This window comes from Erigeron canadensis, chromosome 9 (assembly GCF_010389155.1).
Source record: "Erigeron canadensis isolate Cc75 chromosome 9, C_canadensis_v1, whole genome shotgun sequence".
NCBI lineage: Eukaryota > Viridiplantae > Streptophyta > Magnoliopsida > Asterales > Asteraceae > Erigeron > Erigeron canadensis.
In genome coordinates, this window is record NC_057769.1 from 22,700,646 (window position 1) to 22,720,701 (window position 20,056).

The following is a 20,056-nucleotide window of genomic DNA, read 5'->3' on the forward strand; positions in this document are numbered from 1 at the left end:
TAAAACTAAATAAACTGCTCGGTGGTGTAAAAGAACGGGCGTTTTCGTGTCTACTTTTGTTTACTATCATCGCTAGGGGCTCCCAGCGTCGCAGCTTGATGCTCCTCGTTCCAACGGTCGTTTTGGCTGGTCGCCCGTCGAAAACGGAGCCTGGTAGCTCAAGTTATGGCCGTTTAAGTGAAGGCCTCCTTATACCCCCATCCAAGGACCGTCCAAATACACTAGGGCTTGTGCTTGTACACTTGGGCCTACATTAAAAGTTGTTTCGTAGCACCGATCACATGGGTGCGGGAGAGGCGCTCGCGGAAGTCGGTGGCGACATCCAGGTAAAAGGGGAAGGAGGGAACCTCATGCGGTAAATGATAAAAGAATAAAAGGGAGGATGTATTTCGGTTGCGATCATACCAGCGCTAATGCACCGGATCCCATCAGAACTCCGCAGTTAACCGCGCTTGGGCGAGAGTAGTACTAGAATGGGTGACCCTCTGGGAAGTCCTCGTGTTGCAACCCTTTTTTCTGTTTTTGTAGTTCGTCTTTTAGACATGGGTTGCTCTTCGGTTCAACCATACTTTTCTTCCACCGATGTTACTATGATACACGTAACTAAAACTAAATAAACTGCTCGGTGGTGTAAAAGAACGGGCGTTTTCGTGTCTACTTTTGTTTACTATCATCGCTAGGGGCTCCCAGCGTCGCAGCTTGATGCTCCTCGTTCCAACGGTCGTTTTGGCTGGTCGCCCGTCGAAAACGGAGCCTGGTAGCTCAAGTTATGGCCGTTTAAGTGAAGGCCTCCTTATACCCCCATCCAAGGACCGTCCAAATACACTAGGGCTTGTGCTTGTACACTTGGGCCTACATTAAAAGTTGTTTCGTAGCACCGATCACATGGGTGCGGGAGAGGCGCTCGCGGAAGTCGGTGGCGACATCCAGGTAAAAGGGGAAGGAGGGAACCTCATGCGGTAAATGATAAAAGAATAAAAGGGAGGATGTATTTCGGTTGCGATCATACCAGCGCTAATGCACCGGATCCCATCAGAACTCCGCAGTTAACCGCGCTTGGGCGAGAGTAGTACTAGAATGGGTGACCCTCTGGGAAGTCCTCGTGTTGCAACCCTTTTTTCTGTTTTTGTAGTTCGTCTTTTAGACATGGGTTGCTCTTCGGTTCAACCATACTTTTCTTCCACCGATGTTACTATGATACACGTAACTAAAACTAAATAAACTGCTCGGTGGTGTAAAAGAACGGGCGTTTTCGTGTCTACTTTTGTTTACTATCATCGCTAGGGGCTCCCAGCGTCGCAGCTTGATGCTCCTCGTTCCAACGGTCGTTTTGGCTGGTCGCCCGTCGAAAACGGAGCCTGGTAGCTCAAGTTATGGCCGTTTAAGTGAAGGCCTCCTTATACCCCCATCCAAGGACCGTCCAAATACACTAGGGCTTGTGCTTGTACACTTGGGCCTACATTAAAAGTTGTTTCGTAGCACCGATCACATGGGTGCGGGAGAGGCGCTCGCGGAAGTCGGTGGCGACATCCAGGTAAAAGGGGAAGGAGGGAACCTCATGCGGTAAATGATAAAAGAATAAAAGGGAGGATGTATTTCGGTTGCGATCATACCAGCGCTAATGCACCGGATCCCATCAGAACTCCGCAGTTAACCGCGCTTGGGCGAGAGTAGTACTAGAATGGGTGACCCTCTGGGAAGTCCTCGTGTTGCAACCCTTTTTTCTGTTTTTGTAGTTCGTCTTTTAGACATGGGTTGCTCTTCGGTTCAACCATACTTTTCTTCCACCGATGTTACTATGATACACGTAACTAAAACTAAATAAACTGCTCGGTGGTGTAAAAGAACGGGCGTTTTCGTGTCTACTTTTGTTTACTATCATCGCTAGGGGCTCCCAGCGTCGCAGCTTGATGCTCCTCGTTCCAACGGTCGTTTTGGCTGGTCGCCCGTCGAAAACGGAGCCTGGTAGCTCAAGTTATGGCCGTTTAAGTGAAGGCCTCCTTATACCCCCATCCAAGGACCGTCCAAATACACTAGGGCTTGTGCTTGTACACTTGGGCCTACATTAAAAGTTGTTTCGTAGCACCGATCACATGGGTGCGGGAGAGGCGCTCGCGGAAGTCGGTGGCGACATCCAGGTAAAAGGGGAAGGAGGGAACCTCATGCGGTAAATGATAAAAGAATAAAAGGGAGGATGTATTTCGGTTGCGATCATACCAGCGCTAATGCACCGGATCCCATCAGAACTCCGCAGTTAACCGCGCTTGGGCGAGAGTAGTACTAGAATGGGTGACCCTCTGGGAAGTCCTCGTGTTGCAACCCTTTTTTCTGTTTTTGTAGTTCGTCTTTTAGACATGGGTTGCTCTTCGGTTCAACCATACTTTTCTTCCACCGATGTTACTATGATACACGTAACTAAAACTAAATAAACTGCTCGGTGGTGTAAAAGAACGGGCGTTTTCGTGTCTACTTTTGTTTACTATCATCGCTAGGGGCTCCCAGCGTCGCAGCTTGATGCTCCTCGTTCCAACGGTCGTTTTGGCTGGTCGCCCGTCGAAAACGGAGCCTGGTAGCTCAAGTTATGGCCGTTTAAGTGAAGGCCTCCTTATACCCCCATCCAAGGACCGTCCAAATACACTAGGGCTTGTGCTTGTACACTTGGGCCTACATTAAAAGTTGTTTCGTAGCACCGATCACATGGGTGCGGGAGAGGCGCTCGCGGAAGTCGGTGGCGACATCCAGGTAAAAGGGGAAGGAGGGAACCTCATGCGGTAAATGATAAAAGAATAAAAGGGAGGATGTATTTCGGTTGCGATCATACCAGCGCTAATGCACCGGATCCCATCAGAACTCCGCAGTTAACCGCGCTTGGGCGAGAGTAGTACTAGAATGGGTGACCCTCTGGGAAGTCCTCGTGTTGCAACCCTTTTTTCTGTTTTTGTAGTTCGTCTTTTAGACATGGGTTGCTCTTCGGTTCAACCATACTTTTCTTCCACCGATGTTACTATGATACACGTAACTAAAACTAAATAAACTGCTCGGTGGTGTAAAAGAACGGGCGTTTTCGTGTCTACTTTTGTTTACTATCATCGCTAGGGGCTCCCAGCGTCGCAGCTTGATGCTCCTCGTTCCAACGGTCGTTTTGGCTGGTCGCCCGTCGAAAACGGAGCCTGGTAGCTCAAGTTATGGCCGTTTAAGTGAAGGCCTCCTTATACCCCCATCCAAGGACCGTCCAAATACACTAGGGCTTGTGCTTGTACACTTGGGCCTACATTAAAAGTTGTTTCGTAGCACCGATCACATGGGTGCGGGAGAGGCGCTCGCGGAAGTCGGTGGCGACATCCAGGTAAAAGGGGAAGGAGGGAACCTCATGCGGTAAATGATAAAAGAATAAAAGGGAGGATGTATTTCGGTTGCGATCATACCAGCGCTAATGCACCGGATCCCATCAGAACTCCGCAGTTAACCGCGCTTGGGCGAGAGTAGTACTAGAATGGGTGACCCTCTGGGAAGTCCTCGTGTTGCAACCCTTTTTTCTGTTTTTGTAGTTCGTCTTTTAGACATGGGTTGCTCTTCGGTTCAACCATACTTTTCTTCCACCGATGTTACTATGATACACGTAACTAAAACTAAATAAACTGCTCGGTGGTGTAAAAGAACGGGCGTTTTCGTGTCTACTTTTGTTTACTATCATCGCTAGGGGCTCCCAGCGTCGCAGCTTGATGCTCCTCGTTCCAACGGTCGTTTTGGCTGGTCGCCCGTCGAAAACGGAGCCTGGTAGCTCAAGTTATGGCCGTTTAAGTGAAGGCCTCCTTATACCCCCATCCAAGGACCGTCCAAATACACTAGGCTTGTGCTTGTACACTTGGGCCTACATTAAAAGTTGTTTCGTAGCACCGATCACATGGGTGCGGGAGAGGCGCTCGCGGAAGTCGGTGGCGACATCCAGGTAAAAGGGGAAGGAGGGAACCTCATGCGGTAAATAATAAAAGAATAAAAGGGAGGATGTATTTCGGTTGCGATCATACCAGCGCTAATGCACCGGATCCCATCAGAACTCCGCAGTTAACCGCGCTTGGGCGAGAGTAGTACTAGAATGGGTGACCCTCTGGGAAGTCCTCGTGTTGCAACCCTTTTTTCTGTTTTTGTAGTTCGTCTTTTAGACATGGGTTGCTCTTCGGTTCAACCATACTTTTCTTCCACCGATGTTACTATGATACACGTAACTAAAACTAAATAAACTGCTCGGTGGTGTAAAAGAACGGGCGTTTTCGTGTCTACTTTTGTTTACTATCATCGCTAGGGGCTCCCAGCGTCGCAGCTTGATGCTCCTCGTTCCAACGGTCGTTTTGGCTGGTCGCCCGTCGAAAACGGAGCCTGGTAGCTCAAGTTATGGCCGTTTAAGTGAAGGCCTCCTTATCCATTCCAAATACACTAGGCTTGTGCTTGTACACTTGGGCCTACATTAAAAGTTGTTTCGTAGCACCGATCACATGGGTGCGGGAGAGGCGCTCGCGGAAGTCGGTGGCGACATCCAGGTAAAAGGGGAAGGAGGGAACCTCATGCGGTAAATAATAAAAGAATAAAAGGGAGGATGTATTTCGGTTGCGATCATACCAGCGCTAATGCACCGGATCCCATCAGAACTCCGCAGTTAACCGCGCTTGGGCGAGAGTAGTACTAGAATGGGTGACCCTCTGGGAAGTCCTCGTGTTGCAACCCTTTTTCTGTTTTTGTAGTTCGTCTTTTAGACATGGGTTGCTCTTCGGTTCAACCATACTTTTCTTCCACCGATGTTACTATGATACACGTAACTAAAACTAAATAAACTGCTCGGTGGTGTAAAAGAACGGGCGTTTTCGTGTCTACTTTTGTTTACTATCATCGCTAGGGGCTCCCAGCGTCGCAGCTTGATGCTCCTCGTTCCAACGGTCGTTTTGGCTGGTCGCCCGTCGAAAACGGAGCCTGGTAGCTCAAGTTATGGCCGTTTAAGTGAAGGCCTCCTTATACCCCCATCCAAGGACCGTCCAAATACACTAGGGCTTGTGCTTGTACACTTGGGCCTACATTAAAAGTTGTTTCGTAGCACCGATCACATGGGTGCGGGAGAGGCGCTCGCGGAAGTCGGTGGCGACATCCAGGTAAAAGGGGAAGGAGGGAACCTCATGCGGTAAATAATAAAAGAATAAAAGGGAGGATGTATTTCGGTTGCGATCATACCAGCGCTAATGCACCGGATCCCATCAGAACTCCGCAGTTAACCGCGCTTGGGCGAGAGTAGTACTAGAATGGGTGACCCTCTGGGAAGTCCTCTTGTTGCAACCCTTTTTTCTGTTTTTGTAGTTCGTCTTTTAGACATGGGTTGCTCTTCGGTTCAGCCATACTTTTCTTCCACCGATGTTACTATGATACACGTAACTAAAACTAAATAAACTGCTCGGTGGTGTAAAAGAACGGGTGTTTTCGTGTCTACTTTTGTTTACTATCATCGCTAGGGGCTCCCAGCGTCGCAGCTTGATGCTCCTCGTTCCAACGGTCGTTTTGACTGGTCGCCCGTCGAAAACGGAGCCTGGTAGCTCAAGTTATGGCCGTTTAAGTGAAGGCCTCCATTAAATACACTAGTGCTTGTGCTTGTACACTTGGGCCTACATTAAAAGTTGTTTCGTAGCACCGATCACATGGGTGCGGGAGAGGCGCTCGCGGAAGTCGGTGGCGACATCCAGGTAAAAGGGGATGGAGGGAACCTCATGCGGTAAATAATAAAAGAATAAAAGGGAGGATGTATTTTGGTTGCGATCATACCAGCGCTAATGCACCGGATCCCATCAGAACTCCGCAGTTAACCGCGCTTGGGCGAGAGTAGTACTAGAATGGGTGACCCTCTGGGAAGTCCTCGTGTTGCAACCCTTTATTCTGTTTTTGTAGTTCGTCTTTTAGACATGGGTTGCTCTTCGGTTCAACCATACTTTTCTTCCACCGATGTTACTATGATACACGTAAATAAAAATAAATAAACTGCTCGGTGGTGTAAAAGAACGGGTGTTTTCGTGTCTACTTTTGTTTACTATCATCGCTAGAGGCTCCCAGCGTCGCAGCTTGATGCTCCTCGTTCCAACCGTCGTTTTGACTGGTCGTCCGTCGAAAACGGAGCCTGGTAGCTCAAGTTATGGCCATTTAAGTGGAGGCCTCCTTATACCCCTATCCAATGACCGTCCAAATACACTAGTGCTTGTTCTTGTACACTTGGGCCTACAGTAAAAGCTGTTTCGTAGCACCGATCACATGGGTGCGGGAGAGGCGCTCGCGGAAGTCGGTGGCGACATCCAGGTAAAAGGGGAAGGAGGGAACCTCATGCGGTAAATAATAAAAGAATAAAAGGGAGGATGTATTTCGGTTGCGATCATACCAGCGCTAATGCACCGGATCCCATCAGAACTCCGCAGTTAACCGCGCTTGGGCGAGAGTAGTACTAGCCCTCTGGGAAGTCCTCGTGTTGCAAACCTTTTTTCTGTTTTTGTAATTCGTCTTTTAGACATGGGTTGCTCTTCGGTTCGACCATACTTTTTTCCACCGATGTTACTATGTATAACGTAACTAAAAATAAATAAACTGCTCGGTGGTGTAAAAGAACTGGTGTTTTTGTGTTTACTTTTGTTTACTATCATCGCTAGAGTCTCCCAGTGTCGCAGCTTGATGCTCCTCGTTCCAACGTTCGTTTTGGCTGGTCGCCCGTCGAAAACGGAGACTGGTAGCTCAAGTTATGGCCATTTAAGTGAAGGCCTCCTTGTACCCCTATCCAAGGACCGTCCAAATACACTAGTGCTTGTTTTTGTACACATGGGCCTACAGTAAAAGCTGTTTCGTAGCACCGATCACATGTGTGCGGGAGAGGCGCTCGCGGAAGTCGGTGGCGACATCCAGGTAAAAGGGGAAGGAGGGAACCTCATGCGGTAAATAATAAAATAATAAAAGGGAGGATATATTCCAGTTGTAATTATACCAGCGCTAATAGACCGGATCCCATCAGAAATTCGCAGTTAACTGCGCTTTTGCGAGAGTAGTACTAGAATGGGTGAGCCTCTGGGAAGTCCTAACCTTTTTTTCTGTTTTTGTAATTCGTCTTTTAGACATGGGTTGCTCTTCGGTTCAACCATACTTTTTTCCACCGATGTTACTATGATTAACGTAATTAGAAATAAATAAACTGCTCGGTGGTGTAAAAGAACGGGTGTTTTTGTGTTTAGTTTTGTTTACTATCATCGTTAGAGGCTCCCAGCGTCGCAGCTTGATGCTCCTCGTTCCAACGGTCGTTTTGACTGGTCGCCCGTTGAAAACGGAGCCTGGTAGCTCAGGTTATGGCCTTTTAAGTGAAGGCATCCTTATACCCCTATCCAAGGACCGTCCAAATACAATAGTGCTTGTTCTTGTACACTTGGGCCTACTATAAACGCTGTTTCGTTGCACCGATCACATGGGTGCGGGAGAGGCGCTCGCGGAAGTCGGTGGCGACATCCAGGTAAAAGGGGAAGGAGTGAACCTCATGCGGTAAATAATAAAATAATAAAAGGGAGGATATATTCCGGTTGCAATTATACCAGCACTAATGCACCGGATCCCATTAGAATTTCGCAGTTAACCACGATTTGGCGAGAGTAGTACTAGAATGGGCGACCCTCTGGGAAATCCTCGTGTTGCAAATCTTTTTTCGGTTTTTGTAATTCGTCATTTAGACATGTGTTGCTCTTCGGTTCAACCATACTTTTTTCCACCGATGTTACTATGATTAACGTAACTAAAAATAAATAAACTGCTCGGTGGTGTAAAAGAACGGGTGTTTTTGTGTTTACTTTTGTTTACTATCATCGCTAGAGGCTGCCAGCGTCGCAGCTTGATGCTCCTCGTTCCAACGTTCGTTTTGGCTGGTCGCCCGTCGAAAACGGAGACTGGTAGCTCAAGTTATGGCCATTTAAGTGAAGGCCTCCTTGTACCCCTATCCAAGGACCATCCAAATACACTAGTGCTTGTTTTTGTACACATGGGCCTACAGTAAAAGCTGTTTCGTAGCACCGGTCACATGTGTGCGGGAGAGGCGCTCGCGGAAGTCGGTGGCGACATCCAGGTAAAAGGGGAAGGAGGGAACCTCATGCGGTAAATAATAAAATAATAAAAGGGAGGATATATTCCAGTTGCAATTATACCAGCGCTAATAGACCGGATCCCATCAGAAATTCGCAGTTAACTGCGCTTTTGCGAGAGTAGTACTAGAATGGGTGAGCCTCTGGGAAGTCCTAACCTTTTTTTCTGTTTTTGTAATTCGTGTTTTAGACATGGGTTGCTCTTCGGTTCAACCATACTTATTTCCACCGATGTTACTATGATTAACGTAATTAGAAATAAATAAACTGCTCGGTGGTGTAAAAGAACGGGTGTTTTTGTGTTTACTTTTGTTTACTATCATCGTTAGAGGCTCCCAGCGTCGCAGCTTGATGCTCCTAGTTCCAATGGTCGTTTTGACTGGTCGCCCGTCGAAAACGGAGCCTGGTAGCTCAGGTTATGGCCATTTAAGTGAAGGCATCCTTATACCCCTATCCAAGGACCGTCTAAATACAATAGTGCTTGTTCTTGTACACTTGGGCCTACAGTAAACGCTGTTTCGTAGCACCGATCACATGAATGCGGGAGAGGCGCTCGCGGAAGTCGGTGGCGACATACAGGTAAAAGGGGAAGGAGGGAACTTCATCCCGGTAAATAATAAAAGAATAAAAGGGAGGATGTATTTCGGTTGCGATCATACCAGCGCTAATGCACCGGATCCCTGCAGAGCTCTGCAATTAACCGCGCTTGGGCGAGAGTATTACTAGAATGGGTGACCCTCTGGAAAGTCCTCGTGTTGCAACCTTTTTTTCGGTTTTTGTAATTCGTCTTTTAGGCATGGGTTGCTCTTCGGTTCAACCATACTTTTTTCCACCGATGTTATTATGATTAACGTAACTAAAAATAAATAAACTGCTCGGTGGTGTAAAAGAACGGGTGTTTTTGTGTTTACTTTTGTTTACTATCATCGTTAGAGGCTCCCAGCGTCGCAGCTTGATGCTCCTCGTTCCAACGGTCGTTTTGACTGGTCGTCCGTCGAAAACGAAGCCTCGTAGCTCAAGTTATGGCCATTTAAGTGAAGGCCTCCTTATACCCCTATCGAAGGACCGTCCAAATACACTAGTCTTTGTTCTTGTACACTTGGGCCTACAGTAAAAGCTGTTTCGTAGCACCGATCACATGGGTGCGGGAGAGGCGCTCGCGGAAGTTGGTGGCGACATCCAGGTAAAAGGGGAAGGAGGGAACCTCATGCGGTAAATAATAAAATAACAAAAGGGAGGATATATTCCGATTGCAATTATACCAGCGCTAATGCACCGGATCCCATCAGAACTTCGCAATTAACCGCGATTTGGCGAGAGTAGTACTAGAGTGGGTGACCCTCTGGGAAGCCCTCGTGTTGCAACTCTTTTTTCGGTTTTTGTAATTCGTCTTTTAGACATGGGTTGCTCTTCGGTTCAACCATACTTTTTTCCACCGATGTTACTATGATTAACGTAACTAAAAATAAATAAACTGCTCGGTGGTGTAAAAGAACGGGTGTTTTTGTGTTTACTTTTGTTTACTATCATCGCTAGAGGCTCCCAGCATCGCAGCTTGATGCTCCTCGTTCCATCGGTCGTTTTGACTGGTCGCACCAAATCTAGGTTGACTCCCTATTCGATCATAGAATTTAGACAAACTATCAATTCTAATAGGAGGGGATCGATTTTGGTGAGTCATCTTCCTAGGTGAATTACTCCTTTGAGGTGTACGAGAACGACTCGGACTTACACTACTAAAAGTAGTATTCTGTGAAGGTCCCTGTCATTTTGGAGTCTTAGACCTATTATTATGAGCAACAATATCTGAGTCACTAGATCCACCAGAAGACATACCCTTATCAGGACATCTTCGTTTCCTATTTGGACAGCAACTATAAACATGTCCTACTTCATAACAATAGAAACAAGATTTTTTAGCTCTTGCTTTCTTAGCTTTAACATCAAACTCAGCTGAAGTCATGCCCAAACATTCCTTAAGTTCAATTGTGGCTGACTCCTCTTTTGACAAACCAGTTGACTCATTTTTACCCGAAAAATGTACTTTCTTTTGAGAACTTTTATGAGTCTTGTATGGAGTTAAGGGAACTTCACTAGACGTAGATTCATCCTTATTCCATACTTTATCAATCTTGTCATGATCGATCTTTTCAAAATCAACTTCATTTGATGTAAAAACAGTATCACATCCTTTCATTGTAAAACATTTAATGTTCTTATCAACAGGACAAGTTGACTTTACTTGACTAGACCCTTTAGAAGTACAAGCATCATACACTCCATTCTTAGGATCTACTGGTTTAACAAATGAAGTTTCAAGCTTATGTTTCTTGTTAAGCTCTTTAATTTTATCAATTGAGCTTTTAGAGCTTTTAGGGGTCTTTGGATCAACATTTTGTTTTTTTGAAACGATTGGATCAATTTCACCACTGTCAATCTTTTCAGTAAGTTGTGTTAGAGACTCTGTATAATTATCATTGAACGGACCTCTAACTTCATTATAACTCATACCCAAACCACTTTTATCTTTTGAATCTCGTGGTACAGGTTTTTGCATCTGCATTGATCATATTAAATCTGATCCCCTAATTTGATCTACTCTTGTATTAAGCTTAACTATTTCCAAATTTGCGTCAACTAATTCTTTCTCTTTTTTAGAAAAGTCCTCAGTTAGTTGAGCATATTGTTCATTTCCCACTTTTTCCATCAGAACTGACTCTTTTAGTTTTTCTTTTAATGCAAGAATATCCTTATCAGATGCACGAATCTTATCTTGATAAAGACTTTCTTGTTTTACCAAACCAGAATTTTTGGCAAACAAAGAGTCGTTTTCCTTTTTAAACATGTTGTTCTGACTAGTTAAGTTAATAACCGACTTATTCAAAATAAACACCTCAAGTTTTAAATCCGACACCATTCTACATACGTCAATTATAGAAGATAAAGAACTAGATACCTTCTGATCTGCAACCTTGCAATCTGCCATGTATGCAACAAAGTCTTCAGTTGTCATACCTTCAGGTATCACAAAGTTCTTCATCTGTTCTTCAATGCTCTTCATAGAAATGTCATCAACATGATTTGATGACTCTTCCTTTTCTTCAGATGCTTTTATTGCAGTCATTTGTTCACTCTCAGATCTTACTGTCTCAGCAACATTACACATATTCTTCTGTACTATCTCAGATGCACTTTCTTCACTTGAGTACACAGCATAATCAATCGTTGCAGCTACCTCATCATATAATTCTACCATGTAGGCATGATTCGAGGTATCATCGGATTGTGTATCCCATTGATAAGTACCATCTGGATTTTGAACAACAACAGCCTTTGACTCCGAAAATGGTGACGAAACTGGCTGTTGTGGAGTAACAGGATATATAATCATTGCTTGCGTCTTATGATTATTCGGTGTAATACCGCCTTGATTGTAATTTTGACGACCAGTAACAGTATTATCAATCCTCTTAGGTCGTTGACACTCTCTTGCAAAATGACCAAATCCATCGCAATTATAACACTTCACCTTGGATTTGTCAAAGCCTTTAGTGCCACTACCTATAGGTCTACCAGTTTTCTGAGTGAATCTTCTAACCTTAATAGTAAGCATAGCAAGCTGCCATTATAGATCCATTTCTTCCAAATCATCAGGATCTATTTGATTGTAATCCTCATCAATTACTGCAGGATCAGTAACCTTTCCCCCAATAAATGCTTCATGAGCATTACAAAAGGCTGAGTAAACACTCATTCTTCCTTCTGCAGAACTCATACTCATTGGCATAGAGTGAAAAGATTGTGCATTGCTCTTAACATTTGAATTTGTATTGTCATAAGCAACATATCCGGCAATACCATCAACATCTACTATTGGTGTAGCTTCTGCACCACTTAGAAATACATTATTTCCTGAGATGGAACTTGCTAAATGAACAGACTTAGCATGATATAAGGATGGATCTTGTGTAAAATCCGAGTGAGTGTCTTTTATCCTTCTCTTCATGTCTCTGTTCTTCAGCTTGGAGACTACCTTCTCAAAATCCCATGTACTGTATTCCTGATCATCTTGAAGTTGATGAACATAATCAGTCCAAGTTTTAGGCAGTGAATCCAGAAACTTATCAACTAGCTCAGTTTAAGGATAAACAACTTCAAAGTATGAAAATTCAGTGGTCAGATGACTGAATCGAATAATAATCTCATCAAGAGATTCCCCTTTCAGTCCATTAAAGGCTTCATATTGACGCTTGAGAAGCTTGATACGGTTTTTCTTCAAAGTTACATCGCCCTCACAATATCTTTCGAGAGCATCCCATAAATCCTTTGAAGTAGTGTACTTTTTAAACAAATGTACACTATCTTGAGGCAAGGCCATAGTTAGAGTAGACAATGCTTTTCCCTCAACAACGTATCTTTTACGTTCTTCAATAGGCATATCAGCATAAGTATACCTACTGATTACTCCGTTCTTCTCATATGAAGGCCAATCAAAACCTTGAGTTATTACTAGCCACATTTCCATGTCAGTGAGACGAATGTAGTCTTCAAAACGTCTCTTCCACATCCAATAAGTTTCCATACGGAAAAGCTTTGGAGGTGTATTACCCCGACCAACCTCATGATCATGCATGATCATCTGGCTGATAAGTAAGGCATTGGGTGAGTTTGCGGTAGCTGGTAAAGTCGTCGTTTCAAATCTTTTGAATTCAAATAAAACGAAATACTACTTAGTTCGTGTAGCACGAAGAACACGTGACACGAAGTTCGTCTAGCTTACACGAAGTACACGTCACACGAAGTGAAACACGAAGTACACTTCACACGAAGTGAAACACGAAGTACACTTCACACGAAGTGAAACACGAAGTACACGCGTCACGACCTAAGTCACGAAGGGTAGTTCGTGTTGATGTGGCACGAAGAGCAGTTCGTGCAGACGTGGCACGAAGTAAACACGAAGTTACTGGATGACGTAAGCACGAACAAGAAGTACACCTCGTGCTGACGTAAGCACGAAGTGAGACGAAGAAGATTACGAAAATGGTAAATAACATGAATTTCAAACGAATTTGCAATCAATAGCCAATCAAACGATCTTAAACCTTCTGGTAATCAACCTTAGGGCTCTGATACCACTTGTAAGGTGCCCTATTGTTGCGTGGATCGTAATAAGACGTGATTCGTTATGTCAAGAGTGCGAAATCCTCTTGAGATAACTAGGTTACTATTGCCTTTTGTTGATTAATAAGCAATTAACTAACCCAAGGAGATGCACAAGGCTTGTGGTTCGTGTAAAAAATCACACGAAGGAACAAATAACCTTAGCTTGTAAATTCGTGAATAACTCTCAAGAATTCGTAAATCATTAACCTAATTTCGTAGATTAGGTCTTGTATTTATACTAGTTAAGTATCGGATCGTGTGGGCTTAGGCCTTAATCGCAGATTAGGCCTGAATTAACAATAAGTCGATTCACCTCATGCTGACGTCAGCACGAGGGTAATCCTTCATGCTGATGACGTCAGCACGAGGGACGTGCCTTTGACTCTTTGTTTGACTTTGTTTGGCTCGTACATAACATCCAATCATCGTTTAAGTGTTCTACGACACTTATAAACCTTGATTCTATGTTCTTGTACCTGCAAAACTATATATAACACACAAATACAATACAAAACACAAACAGATATAATATTGAAGTTCAAACATAATCATTAAATATCAACACAAGTTCTTATTTAAATGATTACAAACAAGTTCCTAAAAACGTAAACGATAATCAAATCTATGTTGCGATTGTCACACCGAATCTGCATCTACAGTTGTTATCATGTGACTTTATTCTTGTACTTTAATCAATGCATTTAAGGAATTAAAGTAATTTCCTTAAATGCATGTAACCATATTTGTACGGCAAAAAGAATATTATATTTATTCTTTTTGCCTATAAGTACCAAGTCACTTCCCTCGTCCAAATTACACTTTTGTAATTTGGTGCTTTTGCTCAAATACTCTCGATCTAAACAGTTATACTTCACAACTTTAAGTATTTCGATCAAGGAGTTTATTTAGAAAAAATTAGATCACTAGTAATTCATAGGTTGTTTAGATACTTACTTTGTAATATCTTGTTCCGCAACAACGTTGTATTTTATTTAACATCAATAAATAAAATACACTTGAAAATTACATTGTGTCTCACCATTTACTTTACTTGCTTATCTTTATATTGCTTAAGTACGTATTACTCTATATATATTCTTGCATTTATATTTATTGTAATACTAATCCAATCTAGTGCTTACTTGACGTTTAATACTAGTCATATCTAGTGATTACTTGACTTGTTGTATTCTACACTTGTGGGTTAAACCATCGAGTGAGGGACTTCACATGCTCCGAAATGATTTTTGTTTGAGAGGGAGCAAGAAATGTGAAGATAATTCGTTTATTTGATAGAAATGTTCCAAGATAGATGTTTGTTTGAGGGGAGGCAAAATTGTTTGATCAAAGACATGTTAGATCAAGAATTTAAGGATAAAATGCTCCATGATGATTGTGATTCAGAGATAAGTTAGATCAAGAATTGAAGCTTCATAGTCAAATCAAATTTCTGCGTTCCAAAACCAAGTTTCCGCAATGCCAAAAGTATTCAAAATAATCAAGCTTCCGCAATCTAAAAGAATTCAAAGTCAAAACCAAGCTTCCGCATGCTACTCAAAGATTCAAGTTACTTCTCCAAGCAACATCAAGTTGAAATCAACATTCGAAAGTTCAAGTTGTGAAAGCGCAAAAGCTACAAAGATTTCAAAGATGCTTCTAAAGTATTCTAAGTTGTAAGAGAAGATCAAGATTTAGAGAGTCATCGTCAAATTAATATTTTTTTTTGAGAAGATTCAAAGTCAAAGTTGATATAAGACGTTGAAGACAATGAGAAAGCATCAAAGTCCAATCAACATTGAAGATTTTCAACAAATGGGCTCATCATGTTTATTTATAGACTAAAGACGATGCAACAATTACAATTCAACACCAAAGGGGAGATTGTTAGAAATATAAATGGTGTTAAATTGTAATATTTTAATCTATGGAAAGGGTATTAGTGTTAATTAAGAGATTTGTATAAATACCCTTCCATAACACAAATTGTAATGAGCCTTTTAATAATTCCATAACAACTTCTCTCTCTAACTTCATCTTCCACCTCCCATCACCTTCACACACTCAAACACACACATAACCTAATTCCACCATCAAACCTCAACTAAGCTCATTTTTATACATAACATATTGAACTCGAGAGTCTGTGCACTATTGGATTTTGTCCTTGGTTCCCCAACACTCATCACATAGCCAAGCAAATCTGCAACAATTAACAGCAATAACCGGATCTTTAAATGATTGCCAACAGGAACAATTATCAAAACCAAATTCGTTTATGGCAAGCCTTTTATTTTACAAAAATGATAATTAAAAAAAAAAAAAAAAGACCCATATACCGTTTTACAAATTTATGAATGGATCAAATAACTCACAAAGCAAATTATGTATACAATGGACAAAACTTTATGGAACCTAAAAGATACCTCCGATGTATTGTTAATACATCTTCGTTGATAACAACCATTTCCTTGGGATATAGAAAACCGTACAAACCCATTTCTTACTAACAAAAAGGCCGTATATCTTAAGGAATTCTATCCAACTAACACATATTACTTGAAGAGTATTGAATTTAAATCTTACCTCAAGTTACTTCCACGCACTTCACCTAACATTCTATCCAGCCATCATGCACCTTTAATGTCTACACATAAACCATCAGAATAATATACCATGTTAGTGAAGTAACCAGCCAAGAGCGACTTCCCACCTGCAATAACCATTTATTTCAATATTAGCAATTGTAGAAGAAACTATTACTAACTAACAAAAATGCTATAAACCTTCAACGTCCATCAACTTGAATTTAAATTTTACCTCAAGTATTGTGCAAAGCATTGTGCATTCCGGCTGTATGATTGAGTACATTATAAACCTGTAGGGTATAAAAAGCAAAGAAGTTAATATGGAATATGGATAATTCGGTTTAGGTATAAGTAAACGTTACTCTGTTGAAATATTAGACCAGATGTATGATTCAGCTCATGTGACCCTTTAGTTATGAAATGATCGATTTGGGTCATGTTTAATCACTAAATACTCAAATGGGCCAAATCCAAATATATAGTTTTTCAAAAACAATCAACATTACCTCTTTTGCATAGAGCCATTTCGTTGAAACTTAACATCAAACACCCGCAAAGCAATCACGCATCCCTGCAAAAAAGAAATAAAAATTTACAGCGGATTGAATCGACAATTTGAAGGCTAAACATAAATTGTAAACTAATCTTAAAATTACATATTTTTCACAACTAAAACTCACATACATTAGAATTTAATATCAAAACCCATAAATATTCACAAATCTCAGAAGAGGATTGAGGAGTAAAAAAGAAAAGACAAAGAAGTGAAGCAAAGAAAGATACATACCCAACTTGACATGTTTTTTCAAGATATTGAGCCTCCACTTTTCCTATTCAAATTTACTAACCACTGAAATTGTCACCCTTCCTTCTTTTCCTTCTTTTCCTGGTGTTTGTGGAATTCTATGTACTATTGATTCATCCATATATTATACAATAATAACGAAAATAGATCAACAACAGTGAATTTTCGCAAAATTTAAAAACAAATAAAAAAAATCCAATTTCGAATTACCTTTTTATTAGGAGAATAAAGAAGCAACTCCGAGTGAAGATAAAAGCATAAGTAAAAACCCGATTTCGAAACATCAGGTAATTAGTGTCCCCCTGGTGTCCGGTGTGCTGATGATCGATCAAAGGACAGGTGTTTAATGATCGTCGAACAACCACTTTCCGATGAAGTCTTGAAGTAGATGATGACGGATTCTTCGACGGTCAGACATAGGATGCGTTATGTGTATGTGAATGTGCGTGGATGTATACAGTTTAGAGGTGGGGAATGAGAAGGGGGTGGAAGTAAGTATTTGTTTGAGGAAAAAATGTACTATGTAATTTTTTCTATTTTTAAAAATAGTTGTTTTTAATATTTTAAAGTTTCATATTTAATTTTTTTGATACATAAAACAAATAACTGTTAAACTCAAATTATTAAAGATAAGTGTTAAATGAGTCATTTTCATGTTTGAAAGCTGAAAATTTTATGCGCACTGAACCTGTTAAGACTTGTTATGACACGATTTGCCAGCCTTGGATGGAAGTTGATTCATCAGTAACCGAGAGAACATTTATTTGGTATCTTTACTTAAGAAGCTATCATTTAATACTTAATTTACTCGTATTTGGTTTAACACAGATTTTTTAGTCCCTCATAAGTCATAAGCATTTCAGAAGTCTTCATTAACCAATTCAACCAATTCAGTGATTATATGTATTGATGCTTTATTTATTATACACAAAATTAAAAAAATTAGGGAAGAAAAACATTAACCTCATTAATGTAATACTTAATTAACATCACAAAAAGAGGGGCTAAACCACCTTCATGTTCACAACTTTATATGTATATAGATAGATTGTATTACATAATAATATTAACCATATTTGATAATGTATGGTTCAAATTGTGGATTTTTAGAGTCAATGGGACACCATCTCACCTAATATGTCTATGTCTAAATGTTAATTATCTTTATCTATACTATATTGTAAAGCAGATTTCTCATGTCTAATATTTTAAGTTTCAACATTTACTTCTCAAAATGCTCATCTTATCAATTCTATATTTACCAAACATCATTTTTCTCTCCTCAAATCTCAACCAATCATCTTTTTTCTCTCTCCTCCATAAATCATTTATTCCTCCAATTCATTCAAAAAATTTTATCTCACAAACCGTACATCGATAAATTATAAAAATTATATGGGTGTTCTTAAAATTTTATGCTCTTTCATTAAAGATGTCATTCGATATACTTTCGACGAATTTTTAAATCCGAGGGCGGAACCCGTAGGCTATCACACTCTATGACCTATCAGCCCCACCATCTCACCGCCGCAACGCACGGGTACTTACTCTCGTAATTCACCAAAGCACTATCTATATTTATACTATATTATAAAGCAGATTCTCCTTGTCTAACATTTTAAGTTTCAAAATTTACTTCCCCAAAATGTTCCTTCCTTCAATTCTGTATTACCAAACACCATTTATCTCTTTTGAAATCTCAACCAATCATCTTTCTTCTCTCTCCTCCATAAATCATTTATTTCCTCAATTCATTCAAAATATTTTATCTCACAAACCGTACATCGATAAATTATAAAAATTATATGGGTGTTCTTAAAATTTCGATCATGTTCTTTCATTAGAGATGTCATTTGATATACTTTCGACAAATTTTTAAATCTGAGGGCGGAACCCGTACAATTAAGGTATTTAGCTATCACACTTTATGACTTATCACCGCACCATCTCACTGTCACAACGCGCGAGTACTTATTCCCGTATATACGTACATGTGAAAAACACCTACACACAAAAATACAAATTTGCTAAAAACTTCACCATAATGTATTCAAAAAATTATGTTTGACTGAGATTCGATCTTTCTTTTCATTCTATAATATATTATCATACATCATTACATTATTATGTTTGTGTTTTGTCATCTAAGTATATAGAAAAATATATGTAACGTATTGTGGTGGAGAAAGGCCATATTCGTCATCTTTGCACATCGCACATCTCTAGACTTACACCCGTGCAATGCGGCGACGGAGGTGATGGTGGTGACGATGGTGGGAACGGCAGTGGGAATGGTGATGGAAACGACAATGGTGGTGTATGTAAAAGTATTTGATGTTAAAAGTGATATTGTAGTTACTTTAAATGTTGGGGGATTCATATTGTAAATTATTTTATTAAGAGTATTGTAGATATATTAGATGGAGATGTTTAAATTAGTAAATAAAGGGGAATGATATCTTTAGTTTATTAACATAAAGTTTATAGAAAAAAAAGTGGTTTGATTTATTAGATAGTACGAGAGATTGTGTCCGCGCGTTGCGGCGGTGAGATGGTAGGGTGTTAGGTAATAAGAGGTGATAAGGCATAGAGTATGATGGCTATGCCTTAGCCTTACGCCCTCGAATTTAAAATTTCGTTGAAAGTATATATCGAATGACATCTCTAATAAAATAGCACAAAATTTTAAGAACACCCATACAATTTTTATAATTTATTGGTATATAGTTTTTGAGATAAAAGATTTTGAATGAATTAGATGAATAAAATGATTTATGGAAGAGAGAAAAAAAATAAGTGATTGAGATTTGAGGAGAGAAAAAAAATAAGTGGTTTAGATTTAAGGGTATATTAGATTTATTAGGTAGAGATGTTTAAATTAGTGAATAAGTTTTAATTCATTTTTACTTTAAAAAAAAGTTGAAAATGATTTATAATGTATTATAGATAGAGATAATATACTATCTTGGGCTTATCCAGGTCCATTTCTTTACAATGTGTTCTTTGAGTTTTTTTAAGAAATACAAAAAAAATATAGATGATTCTAAATAGGTCAGCGTTCTTAATTTTTCTTTTAACTGTACAAAAAAAATTAATAAATATGGTTTTCATTTTTAGTCTTTTACATTCCCATCGCATTATTTCAAGTTTTACACATATTAATTGGTGCTAAGGTGCGTAGGCTTACCTTGGAGTCACATGGTTTTTGTTTGATATTGGGTATTGTTACGATGTGAAATTTTGGTTAAATATATATTCGGGTCGATCTTATACTGTAGTCTGTGTACTCAGTATATTTGAGGTTTGTTCTTCTCTAAGATTAGCACCACATAGTCAATTGAGTGTCGTCACCCTCTCCAAGCCAA

The 20,056-nt window shown here is 40.5% G+C and overlaps 1 long non-coding RNA gene, 10 other non-coding genes and 4 pseudogenes across 11 annotated transcripts; 14 read left to right on the forward strand and 1 right to left on the reverse strand.

Moving 5' to 3' along the window:
* Positions 1–391: 391 nt before the first annotated feature.
* LOC122584114 lies at positions 392–510 on the forward strand. Its single transcript, XR_006321463.1, has one exon. It is a non-coding gene; the product is annotated as a 5S ribosomal RNA (ribosomal RNA).
* A 485-nt stretch (positions 511–995) lies between these two features.
* Positions 996–1,114, forward strand: LOC122584115. Its single transcript, XR_006321464.1, has one exon. It is a non-coding gene; the product is annotated as a 5S ribosomal RNA (ribosomal RNA).
* A 485-nt stretch (positions 1,115–1,599) lies between these two features.
* LOC122584116 lies at positions 1,600–1,718 on the forward strand. The gene has a single exon (XR_006321465.1). It is a non-coding gene; the product is annotated as a 5S ribosomal RNA (ribosomal RNA).
* Positions 1,719–2,203: 485 nt separating this feature from the next.
* LOC122584117 lies at positions 2,204–2,322 on the forward strand. Its single transcript, XR_006321466.1, has one exon. It is a non-coding gene; the product is annotated as a 5S ribosomal RNA (ribosomal RNA).
* A 485-nt stretch (positions 2,323–2,807) lies between these two features.
* On the forward strand, positions 2,808–2,926 carry LOC122584118. Its single transcript, XR_006321467.1, has one exon. It is a non-coding gene; the product is annotated as a 5S ribosomal RNA (ribosomal RNA).
* A 485-nt stretch (positions 2,927–3,411) lies between these two features.
* LOC122584119 lies at positions 3,412–3,530 on the forward strand. Its single transcript, XR_006321468.1, has one exon. It is a non-coding gene; the product is annotated as a 5S ribosomal RNA (ribosomal RNA).
* A 484-nt stretch (positions 3,531–4,014) lies between these two features.
* LOC122584120 lies at positions 4,015–4,133 on the forward strand. Its single transcript, XR_006321469.1, has one exon. It is a non-coding gene; the product is annotated as a 5S ribosomal RNA (ribosomal RNA).
* A 470-nt stretch (positions 4,134–4,603) lies between these two features.
* On the forward strand, positions 4,604–4,722 carry LOC122584121. Its single transcript, XR_006321470.1, has one exon. It is a non-coding gene; the product is annotated as a 5S ribosomal RNA (ribosomal RNA).
* Positions 4,723–5,206: 484 nt separating this feature from the next.
* Positions 5,207–5,325, forward strand: LOC122584127. Its single transcript, XR_006321475.1, has one exon. It is a non-coding gene; the product is annotated as a 5S ribosomal RNA (ribosomal RNA).
* Positions 5,326–5,788: 463 nt separating this feature from the next.
* Positions 5,789–5,907, forward strand: LOC122584122. Its single transcript, XR_006321471.1, has one exon. It is a non-coding gene; the product is annotated as a 5S ribosomal RNA (ribosomal RNA).
* Positions 5,908–6,392: 485 nt separating this feature from the next.
* LOC122584131 lies at positions 6,393–6,502 on the forward strand (annotated as a pseudogene).
* Positions 6,503–7,581: 1,079 nt separating this feature from the next.
* Positions 7,582–7,700, forward strand: LOC122584138 (annotated as a pseudogene).
* A 1,080-nt stretch (positions 7,701–8,780) lies between these two features.
* LOC122584134 lies at positions 8,781–8,899 on the forward strand (annotated as a pseudogene).
* A 484-nt stretch (positions 8,900–9,383) lies between these two features.
* On the forward strand, positions 9,384–9,502 carry LOC122584135 (annotated as a pseudogene).
* A 5,680-nt stretch (positions 9,503–15,182) lies between these two features.
* On the reverse strand, positions 15,183–17,185 carry LOC122582696. Its single transcript, XR_006321224.1, has 6 exons — positions 16,902–17,185; positions 16,674–16,796; positions 16,393–16,457; positions 16,119–16,176; positions 15,885–16,011; positions 15,183–15,501 (listed from the first exon to the last, which is right to left on the reverse strand). It is a non-coding gene; the product is annotated as an uncharacterized LOC122582696 (long non-coding RNA).
* Between the last annotated feature and the right edge of the window lie 2,871 nt (positions 17,186–20,056).